Below are 16,609 nucleotides of genomic sequence, written 5' to 3' on the forward strand. Positions count from 1 at the left end.
AAAGGTATGGTAAGGTAAGGAAAGGTGCTGGTTCTAGTAGAACAGAAGAAGGGAGAACATGAATGTTAATGCTAGTGATAAACGATTCATTTCAGTGAAATGGTTTATCTTGTTTATCTGTAAGGTTCCTAATTTGTTGTGTTATGTCTTTTGGTGTGGTTTTGAGAAAACGGTTAAAAGTTATTGTCTGCGTATTGATTGTCTGTGTTTTAACGAACCTGTTGTGGTTTAGAGTGTGAATTGTGTTTTTAGTTAAATAAGGAAAAGCTTAAATTGTGGAATTTTGTTGCTTTTAGCACTTCTCAGCAAGTCCTTAATGGTAAGTCAAAACAAATTGTCTTTGTTTCTGGATTAAAAGTGAATGATTAGCTGCCAGTATGCATCTAAAACAATGTATTTTTCAAAGATTTTGCTCCACATCCGTCATATAGTTCAGAGAAAAGTTTAAGGTTTTTTTCCTTTGCTGATTTTCATCATTGATTAACCAACTTTAGCATCCATAGAGTTGGTGATGGTGAAAAGAAAGCATGACAGTAACAAATCTGCTTTAACAACATCTGCAGTAACAACATGTTTTTTCCAAGCAGCACATAGCTTTAATGTTGCAGGAAAGGCGCAGAGCCGTCCTGAGACCTCATAAATCTTTACACAGAAAACCCCCTCTGCTTCATTGGGTGAGTGACAAAAAGAGCATTTCTCAGTTCTTTGGCTTCACAGGAAGGAGCCGTGTTAGGGGGGTCTGACCCTCAGGTCAGCTCCGCTAATCAAATGAAGCCATGACTGCATGCATGGAGAATGCATCGGAGCGTCTGCGAGGTGATAAGAGTCGATTTAAAATACATCTGATTCATCACTGCAGAGCACATTTGAAGAAAAAGGACAAAGGGAGGAGTTGAACAACTGAAAAACAGTCATTTACACTGCAGGAACAATCCACTCTGGATAATGAAGGTGTTTAAAAAAAAAAAAGCACATAACATGATGAGTTTAAATACCCTCAGGACCTGTAGCAATGTTCAGGTATCGGAGGCCGGGACGGGAGGACGGGTATCCCCTCCTGGAAGGCGTGGGCCACCCAGGGACCCCCCAGCAGCAGCTGGAAATGGCATCTGTGGCGCTCAGGACATATGGCAACGACTGCCCACAACAAGGTACCCAACAGCAGAATGCACAGACCAGGAGCAGAGGACACGAACAGCACCCACGACCGCTCCAAGCTCCTCCACTGTGGCGAAGACCACAGGTGACAAGTCGGACAATACCACTTGGTGATGTAGGAGCCATGGTCCCTTTCAAGCTCAGAGGTAACTCCATGAATGGACACTGGTGCAATGTGTTCCTCTATAAACTGCCGGTTGCCTCCATCAGCTCTGACAAATGAACATATGACTCCTCAAACCCGGCAAAAGACCATCCAACTGACTTTTTACCAGATGGTGGAACATTCATTTGTGCATTCACCACACACGCCTGTGAATCTGTTGGGACGGAACGTTTTTGTCAAAACAGGAGCCAGCATTCTTTCAGACTGGATGCCATGCCACACCCCACAGCCAACCCCTGCTGCTGACACCTGCTGGATCCAGAGGGCCCTGAAACGCCAGGTGTGTCCATGTATTTCGGGTTTGGATGCCATGAGTCCTGTCCTAGAAGCAATATTTTTCCGCCTCCGATGACCTGAACTGCACATTCTATTATGACAGAGAGGATGATCAACTGTACCGGGAAGCATTTCATCAGGTAGATGGCCATACGTGGTATTTAAACTACACTGACATATAAATTGGTCAAGAGGGTGTATAGTTTATTTTTTATTCACACACTCACATTTGCCATGATACCGGAAGTTAGTCACACCTGTATCGCACATAGAATTAGCACTCCCCTGGTCATGAAGTTCGGCAACTCAGACCCATGACTGAGAGGGATGTAAACAAACATCTGTCTAAACTGGGATTTTCAGGTGTTCACTTCTCTCCCTCAATAAATATGTACAGGATAACTTTGTCTTCAAGTACTACCTCCTCAGTTCTGTAGCATTTCTACATCGTCAGTCATCGCAGCAGATAGAAGACAGATCATGAAGATGCAGAGGTGATGTTAAAAACGCTCTCTGATGTTTCATGGTCAACAGGTTCATTTGATGTTTGTTCATGCTCCACCGCTTCCCCGGTGGAGATTCAGGTAACTGTAGGAACAAATGTTTTTAGATCTCAGCGCAGCTGAGTGAAGGATGCAGATGAAGGGATGATGGAAACTCAGTTTGGTTTGTGGAACTCTGGTGTAATTGAGCATTCGTATTTTTCGTGGTGTACTCCTTTTTAGACCGGTTTTACAAGCAGATAATAAAACTTATCGCATGGCACATGATTTAAGGGCTGTTGATGATGTAACCATTACTCCAGTCCTCCCTGTGCCTGATCCACATCATTTCAACTTTAACCCCACCATGTGCGTGGTTCACTGCTATTGCTTTAGCAAGTGCTTTCTTTTGCATTCCATTACATGAAATAGCAGACATCTATTCGCATTTCAGTATAAAGGTATCCGTTTGCAGTACACAGCTTGCCACAAGGATTTAAATATTCTCCTGGCATTTTCAATCACTGTTTAAAGTTTCTCCGACAGGATATTATGCTATTAGAGGGTTGTGTTTTTGATGTAAGGTTGATTAGCTCCTGCTAACGGCACCGACTGCTGAAATCTGCCTGCAAGTAATGAAAGATCTTCTTTTGACGTTGTTTGATTTGGGTTTTGAAGTGTCTAACAGGAATTTGCAACGTTGCAGAAGGGAAGTCCCATTTTTAGGTACAACTGTTTCCAGCACAGGTTCTTCAATGTCTACGGAGCATAGAAAGTCTGTTTTGCAGCATAAATGTCCAGAGACAGTAAGAGAAATGATGGTTTTCTTGAGTCTTTGTGGTTATGGAAGACATTTTCTTCTTTGTTTTGTGGAACCTACTACCCCTTGAGGTCAATGCTAAACGACAAGGGTGACAGACCTCACGGCTGCAAGGCAACGACAATAAGTGGTTTCATTTCTTCACCTTGTGATCTTGCTTTTCCCAGGACCGTGGACAGGACGCCTGTTAATCTGAACGGTGCACTGATCTGTTTGTTGTTCTTCTATTTTATGTTCAATTTTTATTCAATTTATATTTTTCCTTTCAATATTATCTGGTTTTGTGTTTGTGCCTTATCTCTGTTTGACTCTGCAATGTTTCCACTCCAAGAGAGGGAGATGGACATTAGGGAGTCTTAAGGAAATTGTTTTATTATCATCGTCAAATTGTTTTATTATTATCATTTGAATGTATTTGTTTAGAAGGGATGTTTAAATGGTAACTCAGATTGACCTTTTTCACTTTTTCTACAGCTTTGTTTGTGTGTTCCTCTGGTTCACTCATCCTCAGCAAGGATGAGGAAGTTTTACGACACTGTCCTGGGTTGATAAGGCAGTTATACGACTGTCTCTAATGAACTTTTCTTTTTGTCTTGAATTTTTTTCTTCCCCACTTGTGTTCTTAATGACAGCATGAGGAGAAGCAGACCTTTGAGAAGAGAAACACTGATGGACTTTTTCCCATCACATTTGCTGCTCTCCCCTCCGCAGGCGTAACATGATTCTTGTGTCTTGTGTTTTGTTTTTCTAATATGGTTTTTGGATTATTGTTTTTTATATTTAAGTTACTGACCCTAACGCTAATCAATATTTAGATCCACAGCAGATTCATCTTTGGGAGAAGGTACATATGTGTGGACACTCCAATTCTTTTACAGCTGTTCTGTTGTGTCCTCTGTATCAGATCTCTAATTACCAGGTTTATTGAGAAGTTCATAGGAGGCCTGGTCCAAGCTGGTCAGAGCTTGTGGGACATACAGAAGGACGCGAGTGTTCGAGGCCCTGAAGGATCTTTTGGATTTTGTTGCATTTTACTTATTGCTATTCTTATTTAGGTAGAGCGCATGTATCACAGCCCCTCCAATGGGACCCCATGGAGGAGATGGAAGTAATTTCCTGAATTACGCTTGCTGTTCTGTTTAACAATTCTGTTTTTCTTTTAGTCATCTGTGGGATTTTGTTCTGCCTTAACATGTCTCGCTTTCCTCCCCCTTAATTCCAGGTGTTCTTTTGCTTCACAGGAACTGTTATCTTTTTTACTATTTGAATTTGAATTAGACTGAATTACACTTTGAATTTGTTTTATTTACCTTATTTACTACTTTAGTTTTTGTACTATGTAACTTTTATTAATGACATTGTGCCAAGGGGTTAGGTCGATCTTGTGAGCATGAGCATCCTTTGGGGTGGTTGCCGCAGGAGCACGGAGCCGTCGCAAGACTTTTCCTGTCAGACTGAACACTGAATGTTTAACTGATGCTCCGACAGTTTTCGCTTGCACGTTCATGCATGGACGCCTAACTCCTTTGAAATATTTTGTGTTCCAGATTGTGCGGGCTTCAGACCACAGCTGTCAGGTTAGGTTAGGTTTGTAATGTTTTGTTGTTTTGAGTGTTGTAGTGTTAAATCTTTTAGGTGATCACACTTTGTGTGATCAAGAGAGGGAAATGTAGAAAATGTATGTTTTAATATCTTATTCTTCATTATGTTATAGCTTTATCTTTAGTGTGAAGTGAACTCATTTTGAACTCAACAGGACTTATTCTCCAGTGACCTTCACTTGTGCTTTGTAGTTGCAGCAGCAACTAGGACTTCTTTGTGCAAATCTAGGAGTTTCCAGAGACGCAATAAATATGTCATGGACTACATTTCTACTATCTGGGTTGAACACCTTATCCTTGGGAAAGTGTTCAGGTTCGTGTTCTCATGTGGAGGATGAAGCTGACCTCTGATCTCATGCCGGCGATGGAGTATTCGTTTGGCTGGTATGATTTACTTTGGACCAGAGGAGGACTCCTTTTGATCATGGATTGTGTGCGCCGGTGAATGGCCCCCACCCCTGGAAAGGCGGAGCGGATCTGGACTTTGCAACCTTCAGCTATTGGCCGGTGGAAGCAGGCGGGCTATCAGCTGACGAATCAGAGTGTTCCGGGGCGGAGGATCAGCGACCATGATCTTTCCGGAAGGCGGAGATTCAAACACATCTTAAAAAGACTGGTTTTAAAGTTTTCCATTGTTCTTAGGAAAATCTACGAGTAATTCGCATGTAACTTGTGCGTCAGTAGATCTTTACTTGAGAATCCAGATATATCTGCATTAATGTTTTAAACTGTGCTTTAGAACTATTGTCAGGGAAATAAACTCTGTGTATTTTTAAACCGGTTGAATCCTTGTTTGTTTTACCACTCTCGACTATCGAACACGCATGGATGGAAAGAACCCAAAAACGGACGATTCTCTTTCCTTCAAAAAAAAAAAAAAAAAAAAAGGGGGACTTGAAACAGAACACCAATGGGGGACCGTTCTGTGTGGAGTTTGCATGTTCTCCCCACGCGTGTGTGCCTTTTTAATCCAAAAACATCCTTCCGTGGTTAATGGGTTACTCTAAATTGCCCTTAGGTGTGAATGTGAGTGTGCATGGGTGTGTGATTCTGGCACTACAACAGACTGGAGACCTGTTCGGGATGCCCTCTGCTTTCGCCCACGAGTGGCCGGGACAGGCTCCATCAGCCCCGTAACCCCAAACGGGACAAAATGGCTTAGAAGATGAATAAATATGTTTCAGAAATTTGACTGTCTGTGAATTGTTTTTTTCTCTTTTATTTAAGTGATAAAAATTCCAGGGTCTATATTGATGAAAGAAGTAAAAAGAAATATTATTTGGCTGCAGTCATGTGGGTTTAGCATTGGTCTATTGAGAGTTCAATCTGGAGACAAAACTCACACCTTCAACGCCCAATCCATTCTTAGCTATTGCCATGAATTGTAGCTATTGCCATGGTTTGTGAACAAGCAGTTTAGATCAGTAAAACAAGCAGTAAAAACAGATAGAAAATGGGGTATAAAGGCTCAGTCATTCTAGAGGAACTTAAAGTAACTCAGAGGTCTTACAGAAAATTAAGTAAGTGCTGCTCCTTCATAACCAGAGGAGCCATTTGAGGTGAATTAGGCATCTGCCATGGATACCAACTGATTGCCTCCTTAGTAGAAGACATGGCCGTTTCCCACCAGAATGATGCTCTGTCACTGACACCGGAGGTCTGAGTGTCCTCATTGAGACTGCTGCCCCAACAAACCCCATTCCAGACAAGAGGAAGATAATTCCTGAGTCACAACGGCCCTATGTGTGGATACAAGTTGTCTGCGAGCGAAAAATGGAGTGGGACCTGCTGCAGACAAGATGGTATTTGACATCATTGGACAGAAGCAGAAATGATACAATTTACCCTAATCCCATGCCTAAAAAGTGTTCAGTGATCAGAATTGTAAAAAACAAAACAAAACAAAAAAACTTCCAGTTCTGGCCTGTCTGCAGTCAGGTTCTCTTTGAAAAATGAGAAAACCTGTACGGTACATGCAGGTGGTCTGCACTCAATTTTTATGTCATAGACCACTGGGTAGAGCGAGAATGTTTGTGCGCATTTTCCTACAGGCATGCTGCTGGCGTCAGGTTGTATCAAACAGGTATATCACACGTAAGAGTAAGTAAGCATTATATAGGTGATCCTACCCCCCCACGGACCTGTGGATGGCGAAAGTGGCACATTACTTAATTTCAAGTGAAAAGTGTACGCTTGCCTGCCTGTTGTGCAATTTGGTGCATGAGACAATCAGATGAGAAATGAGACAATCAGAGTTCATTTTGTACGAGCACTTACACATCACGTGCAAACCCATGCATATGGATGTGGTATGCATGCACCTCACTAATGGTGGCACAAGGGGCATCGTATAGCATTACCCATAATTAGTGTGTGCAAACCGCATGAGCCACAAGGGAACTGCAAGACACATCTGCGCTCCCCTTAAGATGTGGCCACACCTGTGTATGACCCTCTGTGGGATAAGCCAAAAACCCAAAACATTCGTACAGGTCAACCTCATATGGGATGCATGTGACTAAGGCATTTAAATATACAGAGCATATGTCTGAGGAAATGACGTTCATTCACATTTTTTTTTCTTTAAGGATGATAAAAGCAGATTAAATTGGCAAGGGGGTGGGGGGTTCCTTTATTTTCTACTACTTTCCTGATTACATGGTGGGACCAGATTTCCTTGGCTTTGTGCTTATCAAGTCTTTTCACGAGCTGAAATAAATTATCTAGTCAAATCATTGGAATCAAGGTCAGAGCCTTCTATAGAAAACTGTTAAAGCACTTCACACACCGAACTTTGTCTGTACAATGAAGGTCACAAGTGAGTTTGTGTAGAGACCGCATGGAAAAAGACTTCCACCACTAAAGCACATTACAGCCAAAGAGCAAGGACAGACGCTTAGTGTGATCAAAGGAAGAAGAATTCTGGTTTACTGGAATTGGAGCTGGAGGGCAAGAACTCTACAATTAAATCTACATAACTTGATACCAAAGACAGAGCAAATAGAAAAACTCTGGACAGAATGTAAATAAAAAAACAAGAATGAAATCATTGAGAACTGGTGCAGTCTAGCTTTCACTCCAAAAGCATCTGAGTAAACTGATGGGCATTCTGAGGAAATTTGGGTATGTTTGCTACTTCTTTAGCACAGACACTTGCTTTGAAAGAAATTATTATTATTATTATTTATGGTTTAAATTCATTTTCATTCATTCATCTCCTTCCGTTTATCCCTTTCGGGGTCACGGGGCTGTCGGGGCCTGTCCTGGGTGAAGGCAGGGGACACCCTGGACAGGTCACCAGTCTGAACTGAAACATGCCCAAAAGGTCCATCATATGACACCTTTAATGGACTTCCCAACTCTATTTCACTGGTTGTTGTAATCCCCCATTTGTATTCTCAATAAAAGGAGCAAGGAGAGAAGCAGTCCTTTGAAAAAAAAAAAAGGGTGATGGCAATCCTCCATCACACTTGTTTCTCCCTTGTGCACAAGAAACTTTGCTTGTTGATGTGGTCTCTTACTGTGTTTTTATTTATTGTATAGGTGAACCTATCTGAAACTGAGACACAAGTGTTCTATGCGAATTTTTGGAAGTCTGCTTTGTTGTTCATAAAAAAAGCCCCTCCCATACCAGCTGTTAGAAGTGTTATTGAAGTCCTACTGTCACTCACAGAAAACAAACATCATCTTCCAAAGCATTTTTAGCACTGCAGTGAAACTCAATTTAGTACACCAGATATGGAAAAACATGCATTCATGAAGATTCTTGAAGAACCGTGATGGCTGTTGGTGCTCCGCCCCGAGTCTTATCACAGTCTGAGTACTGATAACTTAACAGGTACTTAACCCTTGTGCTATCCTAGGCACTTTAACATTGGGAGTTGGGTCATCTAGACCCACTAAACAGTGCGCTGAACCTTTTTTCTTCAATGATTTGTGAACCTCACTAGTGTCCATGGATTACATGAAATCTTTCCACTTTTATTCACCTTTGTCATGGTAGGGAAAACACGTCAATGTGGTGGTGTGGTCATCTAAGATAGCATAAGGGTTAAAAGGCTCAGACAGAAATGTGAATGATGTAATGGTTTGATTACAGCTATTTTGGGTTATTTCATGACATTTTGCTCTTCTGTCAGTACTGATGAGAACATGGTCAAACGTTGTTTGAGGCCTGCTGCTGAGGGACGTTCTAAACATCACTGCATTTAACTACACAAGATCTGTGTCAGAGCAGACTTGACCAGCTCAAAGGTACTCGGGCATTAAAGGAGATGAAACAGAGAACTTTAAATGGTTTCAATTAGCTGCATCTGCTTGATCTGAGGGCGCTTTAGTCTGTCAGTTATGACTGCAGTCAGGGTCCATGCAGGCAGTGAGGTTCTTTGCTTATCTGTGGGACCGCAGGGAGTAGTTCTGCATCCGCTACCGGACCCTCACAGGCCAAGATGGAGCCCCCTTTTCCATCAGGACAGCTGTTGTCACATATATCAACACTTTCACTCAATGAAGGATTGATTATTCCTGCTACCAAGCCCAGATTTCTGGAGAACTGCATGATCATGCAAGGTCCCCAGATGCTTGGGCTCCCAGAGTAAAGGGTACCCAATTCTTGATCACACAGCTTGTAAAATCTTGCCGCAAACAGTAAAAGTGGTATGGCTCAATGGAGAGGAGGGATTGTGTTAGAAAGGCACCACGGAGTACTGTACGGTACATTCTGGAAGGGAAAATGGATTGTTCTTAGGAAAGGTTGGAAGAGTTTTCAGATCAGATACAGGTCCTTTTTCTTTTTGTGCACTTTTTTTTTTATAAACAATGCCTGAGCTCTTTTTTCAATTTCCTAAAGCTTCACTGGTAAGAAACATTTACAAAAAAAAAGGTTGAATATTAGACCTGAACATGGCTATATCAACCGTTTTCCCATTCAAAGGACCGTCCATTACTCTTGGTCTATTACTCCAAGACCAACACAATTCCTTCATTGGTATGAAGTGTTTTGGGCCTTTAAGGAATGCAGTAAAAAGCTATGCAAGTGTACACCATTTTATCATTTAAGTTAAAAGGCTAAAAAGTATAAACTAACCTTGTTACAGGCAAGTAGGGTACTGCAACCAACCCTAAAATAGTTAAGTTACGTGTACACCAGTCATTTGACACGCGTTCTTGAGCTTGCATTTAGCCCATGGCGTTCACACTGGTCAAGCAGGGAGAGGCTTCTCTTTTCTTTTCCTGTTTCCACTGAATACTCGTGCATGTCCGCCACCAGTTGGAAGGCGCTTGGTGCGAAATGTCAAAGCAGTGCAAATCTCCCAATTTGAGCATGAAACAGAAACGGTTCACTTCCTTGATAACATCCTTGCAATGGCAAATATGAATTACCATCATGGCAGGAGAGCGTCGTCAGGCTTGTCGGTGTCTCTGGGTTTACCAGATAAACCAAATAAACATCACTACTAAATCCAAATCCCTGGTTGGTCAAAAGTATATCTGGTAATGATCATTCCTAGGCTTTACAGTTTGTATGAAGAGCCTAGAAATGGTAATTAAAAACTTGGATATCTACTCGTGAATGCAAGAGTCTTGAACGCAAAAGCCAGAAATGTGCATTCACACATTTACGTTTACCTAGACTTTTCATTGGAAGTGGCTGCTGAAACGCGTGTTGCAGAGGGTAGTGGGAATTTTATGAAAATATCAGAAGCAAAGACAGCTGAAAATGGTTTTAACACCTTTTAGGATATGCTTGTTTTCTATCCTACAGTTAAAGGAGTGATTGCGGATTTTTTTTTCTTGTTTGCTTTCTAATCTGCAACCCTAAGGACTGCTATAGTGAGACCCATTCTGAAGAAGAGTGGTGTAGATGTATCCGATCTAAACAACTACCGGCCGGTATCCAACCTGTCATTTTTAAGTAAAATTTAGAAAAGATTTTTTTTATTCAACTGAATGATTTTATTAATGAAAATAACATTTTGGAAAAGTTTCAGTCTGGTTTTAGATCTCATCACTCAACAGAGATGGCACTTGTCAGGGTCTTAAATGATCTCAGGTCCAATGCTGACATGAAGAAAATATCTGTTTTAGTCTTACTGGACCTGAGTGCAGCCTTTGACGCAGATGACCACTCTATCCTTTTAAACAGACTTCACGACATGGTTGGAATTACCGCGACAGCTTTTAATTGGTTTAAATCCTACCTCACAAACAGAGATTTTATGGTTAATTTAAATGATTTCTCATCTGGAAAGCACAAACTGACTTGTGGGGTCAAGGCTCCATCCTGGGTCCCACACTTTTTTATCTTTACATGCTTCCACTTGGTGATGTCATCAGGAGACACGGCATTAACTTTCATAGCGATGCTGATGACTCAACTATATGTAGCTGTGTCTCCTGATTACTCTGGACCCCTGGATAGCCTTTTAAACTGTATTTTAGATATTAAAACTTGGATGGGAGAGAACTTTTTGCAGCTCAATCAGGACAAAACTGAAGTCTTGGTTATCAGTTCTGAAGCTGAGAGAGATAAGGTTCAATTTTATTTGTCAACCCAATTTATGAACATATGTGATACATATGTTCATACATATACATATGTTCATACATATACATATGTGATACAGTAAGGAACCTCGGTGTTATTAGATGCAGATCTTAGCTTTGACCAACACGTGAATCAAATAACTAAGACTGCATTTTACCATCTGAGAAATATCGCCAGAGTTTGACCCTTTCTCTCTAGAGCCAGTGCTGAAATCTTAATTCATGCTTTTATTAAATCAAAGATAGATTATTGTAATGCCCTCCTTTCTGGGGTAAAGAAAACCACTCTTAATCGCGTGCAGCTAGTCCAGAACTCTGCTGCACGCCTTTTAACAAGAACTAGGAAGAGGGAGCACATAACACCAATCATAAAATCTCTGCACTGGCTCTCTGGCAGCTTCAGGGTTGCTTTTAAAATTCTTTTAATAGTTTTTAAGAGTGTCCATGGCCTTGGTCCTTCTTTTATATCAGACTTGCTTTTATCTTATGAACCTCCCAGAGCCCTTAGATCTTCAGGTGCAGGCCTGGTGAGGGTCCCTAGAGTCAAGACAAAAATCCACGGCACTGAAAAAACGGGAAAAGTGGGGTTGTTCAATTTACAAATAGTAAACTTGTTTGTTTAATATGAACAAATTATGTTTACCTTCGAAACAGAATATAATCTTGAAAATCACACATAATTTCTTGCTGTGTTACTTTTATATATTTAAATCATGTTGACAAAACATGAAATAGTTATGCTTGATCCTTTGCCCCTTAATTTTGGATAAGTAAACCCCATCGGTGAAGAAGAATTCCAGGAGGAGAAACTTTGCCGTCAGCCATTTTAGACAAGCTACAAGCACCTGCTGGCTGGAGGAACTTAAAAAAGGTAAGTTAATTTACTCTAACAAATTAATTTAAGAAAGTGGAAGGCGTAAATGTATCATTAATGTTATTTTTTCCACGGGGAAGAGCTTTGTAATCCACTTTTGTCGTAGTTATCAAAGTTAAGGCTCTGCGCGCCACTTTTGTCCCTGCCGGCCGCAGCCCTCGGACGGCAGGTAGGGGGAGGTGTGTGTGCGCGGTAAATTGTACTTTCACGTCGCAGGCAGATTCAGCTGTAAACGCGGTGATTTCAAATGATGTACGGGGAAGAGTGGTGAGTAGTTATGCCGTAGGAATTCGCTTTTGACAGAGGGGCAGTGGGCGCTTGCGGGCACGGCGTTTTTTTTCCACAGGCAGAAACTCTGCCAGGGGATTTTTCATCGTCACTAAGTGGATTTCTTTTTGCTATATTCTGCGTTGTGGAGACCGAAATTGAAGGAAAATGTGAGAAGCGATCATTACTATTGTCATTATTTAGTTTTTCCATACCGTTCCACCATGAGCTAGTTTAAGGACAGCATTATTTGACCAGCAAACAGCACCGCACTTCTGTCTCAGTCAGCTGTCAATCATTCTCCGTGCGCGTCTCGTGCACAGAATGCGTTTGGTGTGTCCAGTTTACATAAATCTTTGGTTTCAATCAGAGCTTGGTTTTCATTCTATGATGCTGAACATATTTTTTATTTTAGCTTTGAGAGTTTAATGGAGTGAAAATATTCATGTCCTTTTGGAACAAGTGTATATGTGTAGTAAAAAGTTTACAGCCTTATAATAATGTCTGTAATCCTACTTCACAGATTCCTCCTATTTGTGATAAATTAATATGGGAATCCTTTATGGGTGGGGGGGATTATCTACTCCCGATCTGCTAGTTTAGTTTTGCAGTTTCCATTTCAAAATTCGCGGGTTCTCATAAGCGTGGTTTGAATCCTGTGGGGGGAGGAGGTGTCTAATGTGCTTTCTGGTCTAATTTCTTCAGAATATTTTTGCAGCTATTGATTTCAAACCAATGCATGTTTAGTTATTAAAATGATACAACAAAGCTGTGGAAGTGTCACTCTCTCTATATATTTGAAATTTAACTAATAAACCTCCGTCCTGATTACAGAGCTCATCACACAACACTTCCAACTGCTCCTCCCTGATCATGCTGGGCTCCAGTCTTCACTGAGTCAGGTGGGTCACCATGCATTTACCATATATTATTGGAATTATTGTCTCCTGGATTGTCATCGAATCGTGAGGTAATCAAGATTGCCAGCCCTACTCTTTACACACACCTTTTATGCAGAGAAATACATACATAATAAATAATCAAATTGATGGTTGATCAGTTATCCCACTACCTCTGTTAACATGACACTAAGGATATAATGATTTTGTTAACCCAGTAACTATAACATTTATTGATGAGCCAAGGGTAAGAATTGTATTTTTCCAAAGTTTTCATGTGAATTTAAAATTTTTTGACTCTTTGTATTTCAGACTGCTGAACTTCTCGCCAATATAAGCAAGTTCTGGGGTTTATTCAAAGTATAGGTGAGTTGTGTAATCTAGACGCTTTAACTAAACTTCAAATGTGATCTGTGCACACAAATATCTTCTGTGTTCTTTAGAATGAAGACCATCCAGCAATCCAGGAGGCAATCGAGGACACCACGGTGGGAATTTCCCTCCTAATGGAAACTGGCAGTGGTGAGGAAGAGGACATTCTCGTGGTCCACATCTCCCAGGCTGTGGTGGTCTGTTTTTGGCCTTATTTACAGCACAAATCTGATTACCATCCTCATCTCAGAAACACCTTGTCATGGGGCCGTGACTTTGCTCCTGCTATGATCTCCTGGAGGCCCTTCCCTTCTTGAGCTCTCCCGCTGGTCACAGGTGTTCTGTATTATGTTGATTGGTTTGTCTATTTATGCAGTGTCTGATCTTGTTTCTGTGTCGGAGCGTCTTCGTTCTACGCTCTGGTGTTATGGTTCTCTGGCATTAAAGCCCCTTCGAGTGAACTATTGGATTTGGGTCGTTCTTCCTGCTCTTGGGTTCTCTCCCTTGGACATTCCGTCACACACCTTTGAGGTAATCCAAAAAAAACTGTATTAGAGTTGTAAGGCAAAGTGGTGTCTAAGGTTTCAGGCTTAAAGATCCGACTCTTTGAATAAAATGACCTTTAAATAGTTTAACTTTTTCCTAAGAAGGGGTTCCAGCTGTTTGCTTTGGCTCTGTTATCTTCTGTTTTATAAAAATAGCAAGCCCAATTTATTGTGATTTGTCATTTTATGCTACACTGTAAACATATTTTTCAAGTTTAGATAATAAAAAAGTTAAATCTGAAATTTGTGTTCAGTGTCATATGTTCATTGGATTGTCATAATGCACAAGAAAGTATTTGCTTTAAATAATTATCTGCAATTGCAATTTTATTTTTCAATTTAAATTTTATTAAAATAATTTATAAATTAAATGAACTATGTAGGTAATTTCAAACAAATAATAGTGTTTTAAATGTTTGAAAAAATTATGGTAAATGACATAATAAAATCTTGTTTGTTAATGTAAAATTATTAGGTGCAGAAACAAAGAAGCATTCATTACAGTAGAACATGATTTTATTATGTGCAATAATTATATTGGTTCAACATGATTTTTTTGCGCGCAACCGATGTCCATGATTTTTTTATGTCAATCCAACAGGTCTTTTTTTTCAGTGGGCGAGGCCTCGTTTAGATACTACGGACTTCGTCTTGGTTTGATTGTATTCTTGTTTGTTTTTTATGGAAAGCACCTTGAGCTGTCTGTTTGACATGAAAGGTGCTTTATAAATACAATTAATTTGAATTTGAATTTAATCTGATTTCTGTCAGAGTCAGAGCAACACAAATCAAAGTGATGACAAACACATCTTGTAAGTCCAGAGGATGAGAAGAATCTGTAGCCTTGTGGGATTGCGGACCTCATGAGGTTCACAGATGTTTATGTGCTTTCAGCTGAAACAAAAAACGAAGCGGTGGTAGGTCCTGTTTCTCATTAGCAAAGTTGCACAAATGAGCCCATATTCTTAACCCAGTTTAATTTTTTAACACTGCAGGCTGCTGTTTAGACATGAAGACAAGTGATTTGGTTTTCCTCCGGTTTTTCAGAGCATGAGTGATACTTTAGGATGGTAAAAGTATTCTTCCTCCAGATTTGGATTTTCCAGCAGGATCCAACAGTTGTCAGTGACACCGATTTTTCAATGGCATGACAGGTATATCTTGATAGAAATAAAGTGACAGATATAATTATGAAAAACATTAAATTGTTCAGTTCGAAGGAATATTCCAAAAAAAGCCCTGCTTGTCCGCTCCTGCCACCAAGACAAAGATGAGCACTGAGTGACAATGTAATGAAGAAACAGACAAAGAACCTGGAGGCAAGTATAATAATCTTCTCCTTCTCAGGTTATAATCTTTCCATTAGTCTCAGATGAGGAGGCATAACCGCTCAATCTAGGCCTTAATGGGACAGTGCTTATATGCTCAGGCAGAGCTGCTGAACCTGCGGCACAGACTGATTACTTTAGTGACAAAATGAATGAGAGCTGAGCTGGAGCCGTATGTCTGTCCATCTCGAAGGCTTTAAACCTCACAGTCTATAGCGGATCAATACTTTGTGGTTTATACATTTACTTTCCCTCAGGCAGAAAAATGAGTTTACAGCGAACGCTTCAGTCTTCTCTGAGAACTCTCCTTGCAGACACTTGTGCACTTCAGGGTATAGAAGCGTGGGTTTAGTTGAGTTTGCAGCAAGCGTTTACCACTTTATTAAAAGGCAATCTTGGTATTCAAGGTCATACCCAGACAGTTTATGTTCTTAGACTCAATTAGATTTGTCTCATTCAGCTGGAAAGCTTGTACAGCACAGTATTGATGCTGATTATTTAAAGATCTAGCTTCACACTTCTTTGTTCAGATGTTGACACAAAAGAGGAGCAATGTGGACAAACAAACATGGACAACCAGCAGTGACACACCCAGATCTGCTCAAATACATATGACATACATGATATTTCATATTTCATAATTCTTTGAATCAATTAAACTTGTCATTAGTTGTGTTTCTATTACACATTTAAGTAAAAACATAATCGAAGTTCTACAAATGTTGAAAAAAAAACAGTTTTGCATTTCCACTGTTTCCATTAAGTTGATCAGTTGATTCAAAAAACAGGCGACTGATGAGAACAATACTTTGATTTACAGCAGTTACATTCAAATATCTTCCATGGCCCTACTGCTCATCATCGTCTATCAAAGGAGGCGTTGGCGTCTCCTTGCACGGGGGAAGGCTAAGGATGAAATGATTTTGGGAAATTATGGATTGTGATTTTACAGAGGAGCTGTGAATCCAACAATTCTGTATGACACTCTTCACTTTTAATGAGCTGTGGTGCAGTGATTGCTCCTGCGCAGTACCTAAGGCCGCCAGTTCCTACCGAGAAGAGCACTCCCATCGCCATCTGACTCATCTATTCAAAATAGATTTCGATACGCCTCAAAAACCACCTCCTCCAAGCGCAAAAACATTTTTTTAAATAAATTTCAATAAATTGTCGTCTTTCCATTAAGCAAATTTATTATAGCAAATCGAATTTGTGCAATTTTATAGTCAATGGAAACTCATGAAATTGTGGACTTCAAGATTTCGATAGTCTTTT

At 40.4% G+C, this 16,609-nt stretch overlaps 1 protein-coding gene and 1 long non-coding RNA gene across 2 annotated transcripts in view; one reads left to right on the forward strand and one right to left on the reverse strand.

Annotated features, from left to right (window-relative positions):
* LOC105353989 (inactive N-acetylated-alpha-linked acidic dipeptidase-like protein 2) overlaps window positions 1-16,609 on the reverse strand; it is a 129,081-nt gene that overhangs the window by 22,065 nt on the left and 90,407 nt on the right. The gene's annotated exons all lie outside the window — the stretch shown is intronic.
* LOC111947390 lies at window positions 11,688-13,655 on the forward strand. The gene is made up of 4 exons (XR_002873199.1): window positions 11,688-11,920; window positions 13,025-13,092; window positions 13,402-13,455; window positions 13,533-13,655. It is a non-coding gene; the product is annotated as an uncharacterized LOC111947390 (long non-coding RNA).

Source organism: Oryzias latipes, chromosome 4 (assembly GCF_002234675.1).
Source record: "Oryzias latipes chromosome 4, ASM223467v1".
Lineage (NCBI taxonomy): Eukaryota > Metazoa > Chordata > Actinopteri > Beloniformes > Adrianichthyidae > Oryzias > Oryzias latipes.